Genomic DNA, 12,620 nt, shown 5'->3' with positions numbered 1-12,620 from the left:
CTTTAAGATTCCACATGATATCATGTGGAGTGATATCATGTGGTATTTTTCTTTCCCCTTTTGGTTTGCTTCACTTAGAATGATATTCTCTGGGTCCATCCACCTTGCTGCAAATAGCATTATTTCATCCTTTTTAATGGCAGAGTAGTATTCCAATGCATAAATATACCACAATTTCTTTATCCTGTCATCTGTTGCTACATTATAGGATGCTTCTATGTCTTGCCTGTTGTATATAGTGGTGCTGTGAATATTAGGGTACAGGTCCCTTTTCGAATTGGAGTTCCCTCTGGATATATACCCAGAAGTGGGATTGCTGATTCATAGGGTAAGTCTATTTTTAGTTTTTTGAGGCATTTCCATACTGTTTTCCATAATGGCTATACCAAACTACATTTCCCAGTGACAGTGTAGGAGGCTTCCTTTTTCTCCACAACCTCTCCAGCATTTCTCATTCATGATGGCCATTCTGACTGGTGTGAGGTTATACCTCATTGTAGTGTTGATTTGCATTTCTCTGATAATGAGAAGTATTGAGCATTTTTTCATGTGCCCATTGGCCTTATGTCTTCATTGGAGAAATGCTTGTTTATATCTTCTGCCCATTTTTGGATTGGGTTGCTTGTTTTGTGTTATGAACTTGTGTGAGCTGTGTATATACTCAGGAAATTAGGCCTTTGTCAGTCGCATCATTGGCAGATATTTTCTCCCATCCCGTAGGTTGCCGTTTTGTTTGCTTAAGGATTCATTTGCTGTGCAAAAGCCTGTAAGTTCAGTTGGGTCCCGTTTGTTTATTTTTTGCTTTTATTTGCATTGCTTGAGTAGACTGCCCTAGGAGAACATTGCTGAGAAGTATGTGAGAGAATGGTTTGCTTATGTTTTCTTCTAAGAGGCTTGTAGTGTCTTGTCTTATATTTAAGTCTTTAAGCCATTTTGAATTTGTTTTTGTGTGTGGTGTGGGGGAGTGTCCTAACATCATTGATTTGCATGCAGCTGTCCAGTTTTCCCTGCACCATTTGCAGAAGAGACTGTCTTTACTGCAGTGTGTGTGCTTGCCTCCTGTGCTGAAGACTAATTTACTGTAGGTCTGTGTTTATTTCTGGCTCTGTGTTCTGTTCCATTGATCTATATGTCTGGTTTCATGCCAGTACCACACTGTTTTGATTATTGTATCTCTGTAGGTTCATCTGAAGTTGTGGAAGGTCATTCCTCCTGCTTTATTCTTTTTCTTCAATATTGATTTGGCAATTTTGGGTCTTTATGAGTCCATAGGAATTTTAGGATTATTTGTTCTAGTTCTGTGAAAAATGTCCTGGGTAACTTGATAGGGATTGCATTAAATCCGTCGATTGCCTTGAACAGTACGGCCATTTTAACAATATTGATTCTTCCAATCCAAGAGCATAGTATTTCTTTCCATTTCTTTAAGTCATCTTTAATTTCTTTAATCAGTATTTTGTAGTTCTCCATGTATAAGTCTTTCACCTGCTTGGTCAGATTTATTCATAAGTATTTTATCATTTATTGGTTGTGATTTTAAAGGGGATTGTTTCTTTACTTACTTTTCTTACTATTTCATCGTTAGAGTAAAAAATGCAACTGATTTTTGCATGTTAATGTTGTATCCTGCCACCTTGCTACATGTTTTTGTAGTTCTTCTCTGTCCTTCTTTCATACTCTTCCCTTATGGGTAGTTGATTTTCTTTATTGTTACATTTGTGCTTCTCACTTGTTTTTGCATATCTAATGTAGGTTTTTGATTTATGGACACCATGAGGTTCATATAAGTTGCTTTGTTACAATATCTGATTGTTTTAAAGTGATTGTCATTTAAGGTAATATAAGTTCAAAAAAGATCTCCTCTTTTACTCCTTCTCCACTCCTTTTTTGATTGTATTGTTTACATCTTCATATGCATCCTATAAGTGTTTATTGTAAGTATAGTTTTTACAAATTTTGTCTTTTAGTGTTTGTAGTAGCTTGTTTAAGTGTTTGATTCACAGCCATTGCTCCATTTTTGCCTTTAAAGTGGGATTTCCCCCTTCACATAAGTTCTTACTTCTTGTTCTTTTTCACATAATGAAACCTTTTTAATACTTCTTGTAACGTCAGTTTAGGAATGATGAACTCTTAGTTTTTGCTCATCTGAGATGCTTTTTAATTCTCTTTCAATTCTGATTAATAACTTTGCTGAGTAGGTGGCCTAGATTCCAGGTTTTTTCCTTTGAGTACTTTAAATATATCATGGCTGTTCCTTCTGGCCTGCAGTGACTCTGCTGAAAGCCAGCTGATAGGCTTCCACTATTTGCCTCTCCTCATGACTACAGTGAAACCACAACTGACTGCTAAACAAGCATCAAAAAAAAAAAAAGACTGGATCCTAGCAAAAGAAGATCTTCAGTGGAAACACAGAGACGGAACCACAGCAGGATGGTAGGAGGGGCATTCTCATGATATAGGTGGACCCCATACCCCTCACTGTGGGCAACTCACAAGGTGAGGAATAAGTCACAATGAACCTTCAACAGGAGTGGGAATTATAAGCCCAGCATCAGGCTCCCCAGCCTAGGGTTCTGGCATTGGGAGGAGTAGGGGGCCCCAGGACAACTGTTTTATTTTTTTTAATATTCTTTTTATTTTATTTTTTTGTTGAGTTATACTCAGTTTACAATGTTGTGTCAATTTCAATGTAGAGCACAATTTTTAAATCATATGCTTATTCATTGTCACATCCTTTTCCACCATGACCTACCACAAGATCTTATATATATTTCCATATGGTATGCAGTATAAACTTATTTATCTATTCTATATATACCTGTCAGTATGTACAAAATTTGAACTCCCAGTCTGTCCCTTCCCACCCTCCTCTCCCTGGCAATGACAAGTTTGCTATTCTATGTCTGTGAGTCTGTTTCTGTTTTACATTTAAGTTTATTTGTTTTTTGTTTTTTTAAGATTCCACATATGAGCAACATATGGTATTTTTCTTTCTCCTTTTGGCTTACTTCATTTAGAATGACATTATCCAGGGACATCCATGTTGCTGCAAATGGCATTATATTGTCATTTTCATGTCTGAATAGTACTCCATTGCATAGGTATATTACATCTTCTTTGTCCTGTCATCTTTCTATGGACATTTATGCTGTTTCCATGTCTTGGCTATTGTAAAGAGTGCTGCTGTGAACATTGGGGTGCAGGTGTCTTTTTGATGTCAGGTTCCTTATGGATATATACCCAAGAATGGGATTCCTGGGTCATATGGTAAGTCAGTTCCTAGTCTTTGAGAAATCTCCATACTGTTTTCCACAGTGGCTGCACCAAACTGTATTCCCACCAGCAGTGTAAGAGGGTTCCTTTTTCTCCACAGCCTCTCCAGCATTTGTCATTTGTGGACTTTTGAATGATAGCCATACTCACTGGTGTGAGGTGATACCTCACTGCAGTTTTGATTTGCAAATCTCTGATAATTAGTGATATTGAGCATTTTTTCATGTGACTATTGATCATTTGTATTTCTTCTTTGGAGAATTGCTTGTTTAGGTCTTCTGCCCATTTTTGGATGGGATTGTTTGTTTTTTTCATATTAAGTCGTATGAGCTGCTTATATGTTCTGGAGATCAAGTCTTTGTCAGTTTCATCTTTTGCAAAACTTTTCTCCCATTCTGTAGGTTGTTGTTTTGTTTTGCTTATGGTTTCCGTTGCTGTGCAAGAGCTTGTAAGTTTACTTAGGTCCCATTTGTTTATTCTTGTTTTATTTCTATTGCTTGGGTAGACTGCCCTAGGAGAACATTTTGAGATGTATGAGAGATAATGCTTTGCCTAGGTTTTCTTCTAGGAGGTTTACTGTATCTTGTCTTATGTTTAAGTCTTTGATCCATTTTGAGTTTATTTTTGTGTATGGTGTAAGGGAGTGTTCTAGCTTCAGTGATTTACATGCTGCTGTCCAGTTTTCCCAACACCATTTGCTGAAGAGCCTGTCTTTGTTTCATTATATGTTCTTGCCTCCTTTGTCAAAGATTAGTTAATGAAAAGTTTGTGGGTTCATTTCTGGGCTCTCTATTCTGTTCCATTGGTTCATATGTCTGTTTTGTTTTTTTGTACCAATATCATGCTATTTTGATTACTGTAACTTTATAGTATTGTCTGAAATCTGGGAGGGTTATTTCTCCAGCTTCTTTCTTTTTCTTCAGTAATGCTTTGTCAATTCTAGGTCTTTTGTGCTTCCATATAAATTTTATTATGATTTGTTGTAGTTCTGTGAAATATGTCCTGGGTAATTTGATAGGGATTGCATTAAATCTGTAGATTGCTTTGAGCAGGGTGACCATTTTAACAATATTGATTCTTCTACTCCACGAGCATGGGACATTTTTTCCATTTTTTTAAGTCTTCTTTAATTTCCTTAATCAGTGTTTGTATAGTTTTTCATATATAAGTCTTTCACTTCCTTAGTTAGATTTACTCCTGATAGTTTATTACTTTGGGTGCCATTTTAAAGGGAATTGTTTCTTTACTTTCTTTTTCTGTTGATTCACCATTAGTGTAAAGAAATGCAACTGATTTTTGAATGTTAATTTTGTAACCTGCTACCTTGCTGAATTCTTCGATTATTTCTAGTAGTTTTTGTGTGGACCTTTTAGGGTTTTCTATATGTGGTATCATGTCATATGCGTATAGTGACACTTTTACCTCTTCTTTTCCAATCTGGGTCCCTTTTATTTCTCTCTCTTGCCTGATTGCTGTGGCTAGGACTTCCAAGACTATATTGAATAGGAGTGGTGATAGTGGCCAGCCTTGTCTTGTCCCAGATTTTAGTGGGAAGATTTTGAGCTCTTCACCGTTGAGTACTATGGTGGCTGTAGCTTTTATTATGTTGAGATATGTTCCCTCTATACCCACAATGGTGAGAGTTTTTATCATAAATAGGTGTTGAATTTTATCAAAAGCTTTTTCTGCATCTATTGAGAAGATCATTTTTTTTTTCCTTTCTTTTGTTGATGTGAGTATTACATTGATTGATTTGCGTATGCTGAACCATCCTTGTGTCCCTGGGATGAACCCCACTTGATCATGATGTGTACTCTTTTTAATGTGCTGTTGGATTCTATTTGCTAGTATTTTGGTATGGATTTTTGCATCTATGTTAATCAGTGATAATGGTCTGTAATTCTATTTTTTTTGGTGGTGGCATTTCCTGGTTTTGGTATCAGGGTGATGGTGGCTTTATAGAATGAGTTTGGGAATACTCCCTCTTGTTCAGTCTTCTGAAAGAGTTTGAGAATGACTGGTATTAGTTCCTCTTTGTATGTGTGGTAGAATTCCATTGTGAAGCTGTCCGGTCCTGGACATTTATTTATAGGGAGGTTTTTTATTGCTAATTCAATTTCATTTCTAGTGATCGGTTTGTTCAAGTGGTTAGTCTCTTTTGATTCAATCTTGGTGGGCTGTATGTTTCCAGAAACTTGTCCATCTCCTGTAGGTTATCCATTTTGGTTCCATACAGTTTTTCATAATATTCTCATATGATACTCTGTATTTCCATGTTTATTGGTTGTAATTTCTCCATTTTCCTTTCTTATTTTGATTATTTGTGCTCTCTCTTTTTTCTTCTTTGTGAGTTTGGCCAGAGGTTTGTCGATTTTATTTACTCTTTCAAGAAACCAGCCTTTGGTTTGATTGATTTTTTTTCTATTTTTTAATCTCTATTTTATTTATTTCCTCCCTGAGTTTTATTATTTCCTTCCTTCTGCTGACTTTTGGGTGTTTTTGGTCTTTTTTTTCTAGTTCTTTTAGCAGGTGGATTATACTGTTTATTTGAGGTTGTTCTTCTGTTTTGAGGAAGGCCTATATTGCTGTAAATTTCCCTCTTAGCATTGACATTGCTGCATCCCATAAGTTTTGTGTGGTTGTGTTTTCATTTTCATTTGTCTCAAGGTATTTTTTAATTTCAACTTTGATTTCATCATTGACCCATTGGTTTTTTAATAGCATGTTGTTTAATTTCCATGCTTTCCTTTTTTCTTCTTTGTTTCTCTGTAGTTGATTTATAGTTTCATGGCATTGTGGTCAGTAAAGATGCTTGAGATAATTTCTATCTTCTTAAAATTGTTGAGGCTTCTTTTGTGCCCAAGTACATGATGAATCCTAGAAAATGTTCCATGTGAACTTGAAAAGAATGTATATCCTATTTTTGGGGAGTGCAATGCTCTGAAAATACCCACCAAATCTAATTTTTCTATTGTATCATTTAATTTCTCTGTTGCCTTCTTTATTTTCTGTCTGGAAGATCTGTATAGTGATGTTAATGTGGTGTTAAAATATTCCAACAATGATTGTATTCCCATCAATTTCCTCCTTTATCTCTGTTAGTAGTTGTTTTACGTACTTAGGTACTCCTATGTTGGGTGCGTATATATTAATGATTGTAATATCCTCATCTTGTATTACTCCTTTAATCATTATAATATGTCCTTTTTATCTTTCTTTATGGCCTTTGTTTTAAAGTCTATTTTGTCTGAAATTAGTACTGCAACACCTGCTTTTATTGGCTTTTCCATTTGCATGGAATATCCTTTCCATCCTTTCACTCTCAATCTATATGTGTCCTTCTCCCAAAAGTGTGTCTCTTATATGCAGCATTTTGAAGTTTCTTGCTTTATTATCCAGTCTGCCACTCTACGTCTTTTGACTGGAGCATTTAGTCCATTAACATTTTCAGTAATTAATGATAGATGAGTATTTATTGCCATTTTCAACTTATTTTTGCATTTGATTTGGTATTTTCTCTTTGTTCCTTTCTTCTTCCTTTTGTGATTTGGTAAGTTTCCTGTGTATTATCTTGGATTTCGTTTAGTTTGTTTGACTCACTTTTAAGCTTTTGGCTTGTGGTTATCCTTTTTTGTAAGTCTATTAACCTATTACTGTAAATGTTTGTACTAAACAGATAGTAATATTAGCTCAAACCCATCCTACCGAGAACACATTTTTTTTTAAAGAAGAAAGAAAAACAAAATACTGTATGTTTTCTTGCTTCCCTCTCCCACTCTTAATGATTTAGATGTCTTCTTTTTCAATTTTGTATTTATTCTATTTGTAGTTCATGACAGTCATCTCCTTTCCAGTTCTGAGTTTCTCATTTTTGTAGCATCCTGCTTCTTTTCTATTTAGAGTAGACCTGTCAATATTTCTTTTAGCATGGGTTTAGTGTTGTTAAACTCTTAGTTTTTGCTCGTCTGTGAAGTTCTTTATCTCTCCTTCTATTCCAAAGGATAGCCTTGCTGGATAGAGTATCCTAGGCTGCATATTTTTTCATTCAGTACTTTGAATATATCTTGCCACTCCCTTCTGGCCTGTAGTGTTTGTGTAGAGAAATCAGCTGAGAGCCTTATGGGGGTTCCCTTATAACTCACTTTTGTTTTTTCTCTTGCTGCCTTTAGGATCATTTCTTTATCCTTGACTCTGGCCATCTTGATTAGGATGTGTCTTGGTGTGAGTCTGGTTGGGTTCTTCCTGTTTGGGACCCTCTGAGCCTCCTGTACTTGATATCTGATTCCTTCTTTAGGTTTGGGAAGTTTTCAGTCATGATTTCTTCAAATACCTTTTCCATCCCATTTGTTCTTCCTTTCCCTTCTGGAAACTCTGTTATGCATAGATTAGTATGCTTTGTATTATCCCATATGTCCCTTTATTGTTTTCATTGTTTTTTATTTGTTTTTCTCTCAGCTGTTCTGATTGGGTGGTTTCTGTTGTCCTGTCTTCTAGGTCACTTATTCATTCCTCTGCATTATCTAGCCTGCTATGTACAGCTTTTAGATCACTTCTCATTTCAGCCAATGAGCTTACCAATTCTACTTGGTTCTTCTTTATAGCTTCTATTTCATTTTTGACATATTTTATATCTCTAAACACTATCTCTTTTAGTTCCTTCAGTACTTTGATCACTCCTTTTTTGAAATCTTGATCTAGTAGGCCATCAATGTCTATTTCCTTGATTGTGCTTTCAGGGGATTTCTCTTGCTCTTTTAATTGGGAGTGGTTCCTCTTCTTCTTCATATTGCTCATATCTCTCTGGCACTGTGACTTAAGGATTATCAGTTGTCTATTGTGGTACTTAAGGAGTGTATTTATTTATCTACCTAAAGCCTATGCAGGAATAAAACAGATTTTTTCACTTCTTTGTCTTTCGAAGAAGGTGATGTTCTGTCTGTGTTCAGCAGGTGTTCTGGTTGGCTGAGTGGGTCCGTAGATGTGAGTTTTGGTGTATTTGTTGGAGAGAGTGAGCTACGAGCATTCTTCCACTCCTCCATCTTGCTTCTAAACTCCAATATCATGGGTCTTTATAGTGAGAGGTATTACAGTGTTGAAAGCAGGGCTTGGTTCAGTTAAAAATGAGCTGAGGGCATTAAGGATGAGACATCCTCCATCTTCTCCCTTCCTAGGGTGAAACATATGACCATCAACTTTATAAAGATAGTCACAGTCCCAAACTAGTCCAGCTCAACTAGTGTATGTTAACAGGAGCAGCACCACCAGAGGCACTGGAGACCCAAGAATATTGCAGTCTTAAAGATCTCTTGAAAAATTTTTGTTCAGTTTTGGTTTTTTGTTTTTCTTAAATTGTGGGGCATACTACTAGTATAGAGGGAAAAATAGTTGTCAGGAAATGTTTTTTTCATATAAGAGTTTCATTGCAGTTTTGTTCACACACCATGAAGTCCACTCATTTAAATGGCACAATTTGGTGGCTTTTAGCATATTCACAGTGGTGCAACCATCATTATTCCAGAATGTTTTCATTGCTTCAAAAAGAGCTGTGGAAATGAATGACCCATCCAACCCTCCCCAGTTCTAAAGAAGTTTCATGGCTGTTCCTGAGCATAAATTAACTTGTTATATTCCATGAAAAAATCTGGGGGGAATTCTAATCAGAATTGCATTGAATCTATATATTAGAATGGGGAGAATTAATGTCTTTATGACATAAACTTTTTCTATCCATAAGTATATCTGGGACCCTATCTTTTTATCTCTGTAGAGCGTGGCCTTATTAATTGTTGGGTCTGTGAATGATGAAATTATATACATCATTAGTTGTGACTGTAGCCTTTAACAGAAGAGAAAACTAACCTCAGCGAAACCAAGTGTCTCCCTGATGGTCAGAAAGAGTGACAGCCAGTGCTGGAGTGATCCAGTGGACTTGGTGCTTGCAACCAGTGTTCTCTACTCCTACAGCTAAGGAGATTACAGAGTTCTTTTAATTTTTTTAATGGTGTTGCTTTTATTTTTATTTATTTATTTCTTAAATTCTTATTTTTTATTGAAGTGTAGTCAATTTACAATGTTAGTTTCAGGAGTACAGCAGTGATTCAGTTATATTTATGCATATGTACACATATAATTTTCAGAGTGTTTTTAGTACAACTCATTACAAGAAATTGAATATAGCTTCCTGTGTTATACAGTAGGTCCTTGTCATTTATTTATTTTATATATAGTTATGTGTATCTGTTAATCCTAAACTCCTAATCTGTCCCTCCCCCCTTTCCCACCTGCTGACCATAGTTTGCTATGTCCATGAGTATTTCTAGCAGCATCCTTTTTGCTAGTAATATATGCTGATTGGCTGCCTTCACTTTCATTAATTCCATCTTATCTGTAGGTGTTTTTCTTCTGGTGCGCCTGCATGTGGTTTGCACACGTGTTCATAGAGATCTGTATTTGGGAGAACTCCAGGCCTCGTGTAGTGCCTGGCACGGAGCTCCCGCTGAGCTCATGCTTGAAATGGGAAAAAAACATAGTAAAGGTTGGAATTTCCAGTACAATTTAGACTTCTGGGTTTCTGTAACCTATGTTTAGCCCACCTTAATGTTGGTTGCACCTGTAGTGGATCATTTGATGGAACTTCATGGTATGGTGGTGTAGAGACAGGGCTTTATATACTTTTTCTTCTACCTTTTTTCTGACACTCATTCTCCTGGGCCTCCCAGATCCTCCCCCAGCAGCACTCAGGGCTGGCTTTGTGCTGCACTGAGGCAATATTTGTTAATAAGTCCCTTTCCTCATCTCTTCTGAGACTCCATTTCCTTCTCTGCACAGTGAGAGCTTGGACTAGATAAGTGCTTTTCAGTTTCTTTTAAACGCATGTCTCCTTTCGAGAAACCGAGAACTCAAATCTCTCCTCCCACCCTAACTCTTCAGATTTTAATACGTCCTCCAAGTGTTGACACGGCTCTTTGTGGAAAGTTGATGTGATTTTGCTTCTTCCCAAGTGGTGGAGAAAAGACTTCAGAGATTTATTGCAGGGAGGGGGCAGGAGGGGTGAAGTATGTCAAACTTTTTGGTATAAGCGCTGGAGCAGGGGCTTTGGTTTAAATACAGCCTGTGACGTGGCCTATCTCTAATTTTGCACAATGTGATAAACCTCTCTTTTCCTCCGTTTCTTCATGTGTCAATTTGGAATGTTATTATTTTAGGGTTTTCATGAAACAATATACACATAAGTCATTAGTTTCTCAGTAGAAACATGACCTGTTAGGGAGTCAGGGATTCCTTAAAAAAAAAAAGAAAAAAAAAACCTTGTCCATAGCATGCTGTCGATGTGTATTTTGAAGTTCCTGGAGGGTGAGGGTTGAGTCTAAAGTCCATCATGGGACAGGTGGCCCCTGGGTCTATGTGCCCCAGATTGCCCCCTCCTCCCCAGTCCTCTTCCTCTCAGTCCAGGATGAAGTTCCTGCCATTAAAATTACACAGAGTTCTTGTAGATATGGCTTTTAATTTTATTGTTTCACTGGGGAGGGCTGCTGTCATGATTTCCGTGGTCAGGTTTTGGTGACCTGAAGTCTATGCAATTGGGGGTTCCTATTTAAGAAAAAGAAAACAAAGCTACAAATACAAAATTAGACCTAGGGTGGTGGCAGGGGCTTTTGGAAGTGCGGACGATTAGCTTTGTTAGCTTCAGGTGCAGTGGCTTCTGGCCATGAGGACCCATCCTTGTGCTCTGGAGTTGGAGAGACCAGTAGGTTCAGTGAGAATGTTAACTGAGTGTATCTTATGGGCTGGGCATTGTCCTATTTGTACTGTGTGTTCCTTATTTAAGAGAGTGAGCTCATTTAATCTCAGTAGCCTCTTTAAAAAATTAGACTTTTTATTTTGAGATGTAATGAAGATTCCCATGCAGTTGTAAGAGCTGATACGGAGACAGTCTATGTACTCTTTGCCCAATTTTCCTTAATGTTTCCATCTTGCAAGGTTGGGGTATAATTCGTTATTGACTCACTAACCCTTTGAGGTTTGTGTTATTACCCTCATTTCAATTCGTGATTAAACTGGGGTTTAGAGAAGCACATAGACCTGCCCAGGTCACCCACATGTTTAGTGTAGAGTCGGGTGGGACATGGGCTTGTGATTTCCAGACAGTACCATTATGATTGTGGAAGGGAGCAGCATTCACTTTCTTGTTTATTCATTCATTCAACAAACATTTATTGAGTACTTTCTGTGGGTCAGATGCTTTCATATGGTTATCTAATTCTTCAGCAGTACTGAGAATCAGCTAATGTTTTCTTTTTTCATCTGTGAAAATTAATTCTCAGAGGTCATAAAACCTCCCAAAGGAAATACAGCTCATAAAGGAGGGATTAGTAAATTTGTACAGTCCCCCCTTTTTATGCAGGTGGTAAACTAGGCATTTTGCATTTGCAATCTGCCTTGATCTAGATATATTCTTGTAAGGCAAGGTTTGTTTTTTGTTTTGTTTGGTTTTGTTTTGTTTTGTTTTGTTTTGTTTTGTTTTGTTTTTAATTGAAGTATAGTCAAGTTTACAATATTGTGTTAATTGCAATGTTTTATCTTTTTAATTTTTAATTAATTTTATGGGGTAATTAAGTTTATTTTTTGTTTCATTTTTTTAATGGAGATATTTTAGATTGAACCCAGGACCTCGTGCTTGCTAAGTATGTGCTCTACCACTGAACTGTTCCCTCCTCTCCAGGGCGAGTTTTCTTATCCATTATTTTGAAGCTTAGGAGTTCAAGTAAGTTGGAGTTGAAATCCAGGTATTTCGATCCCACTGTGGTTCTTTTCTTTATATTCTGCTGAGGGGTGTGGAAGCAGTTCCTTTGTTCATTCATTTATTCAGCATTTTTGAGCATCAGGGCCTGGCTAGATGTTGGAAACAGAAAACAAGAAATGACCCTTTTCTGCAGGGGCTGGAAGCCTAGACCAAGAGCAGAATAATGTGATCCTAGCTATGGTAGCCATGTGCAGACTCTGAGGACAGACTGTACCCCCAGGTTTGCTTGGGCTTCCCTTGCCTTCTGGCTGGTACACACAAGTCACTGCATCCCAGAGGGGCCTGCAGCCCACAGTACAGCATGTACCTCAGTCTCCTCTCCCCTCTTGGCAGGGCCTGCAACATGAGCATTGCTGACTACGTGCAGTGTGCTGAGGACCACCAGACTCTCCCCATGGTGGTCCAGCACGTGGGGATTATCTTGGAGGAGAATCTCTTATGTATCTATAAACAGATATCCTCAGTTAGCCAGGTCAGGCTGTGCGGCTTCCAGCAGTCATTCTGTATCCGCTACAGGTACCACTACCCACACAAGAACGAGTAG

General features: G+C 37.4%; 1 protein-coding gene across 14 annotated transcripts in view; it reads left to right on the top strand.

Annotated features, from left to right (window-relative positions):
* The window catches only part of LOC116661562, a 173,349-nt gene that overhangs the window by 106,117 nt on the left and 54,612 nt on the right, over positions 1 to 12,620 (top strand). The gene's annotated exons all lie outside the window — the stretch shown is intronic.

This window comes from Camelus ferus, chromosome 35 (genome assembly GCF_009834535.1).
Source record: "Camelus ferus isolate YT-003-E chromosome 35, BCGSAC_Cfer_1.0, whole genome shotgun sequence".
Classification (NCBI taxonomy): Eukaryota; Metazoa; Chordata; class Mammalia; order Artiodactyla; family Camelidae; genus Camelus; species Camelus ferus.
This window is presented reverse-complemented; position numbering and strand designations above follow the sequence as displayed.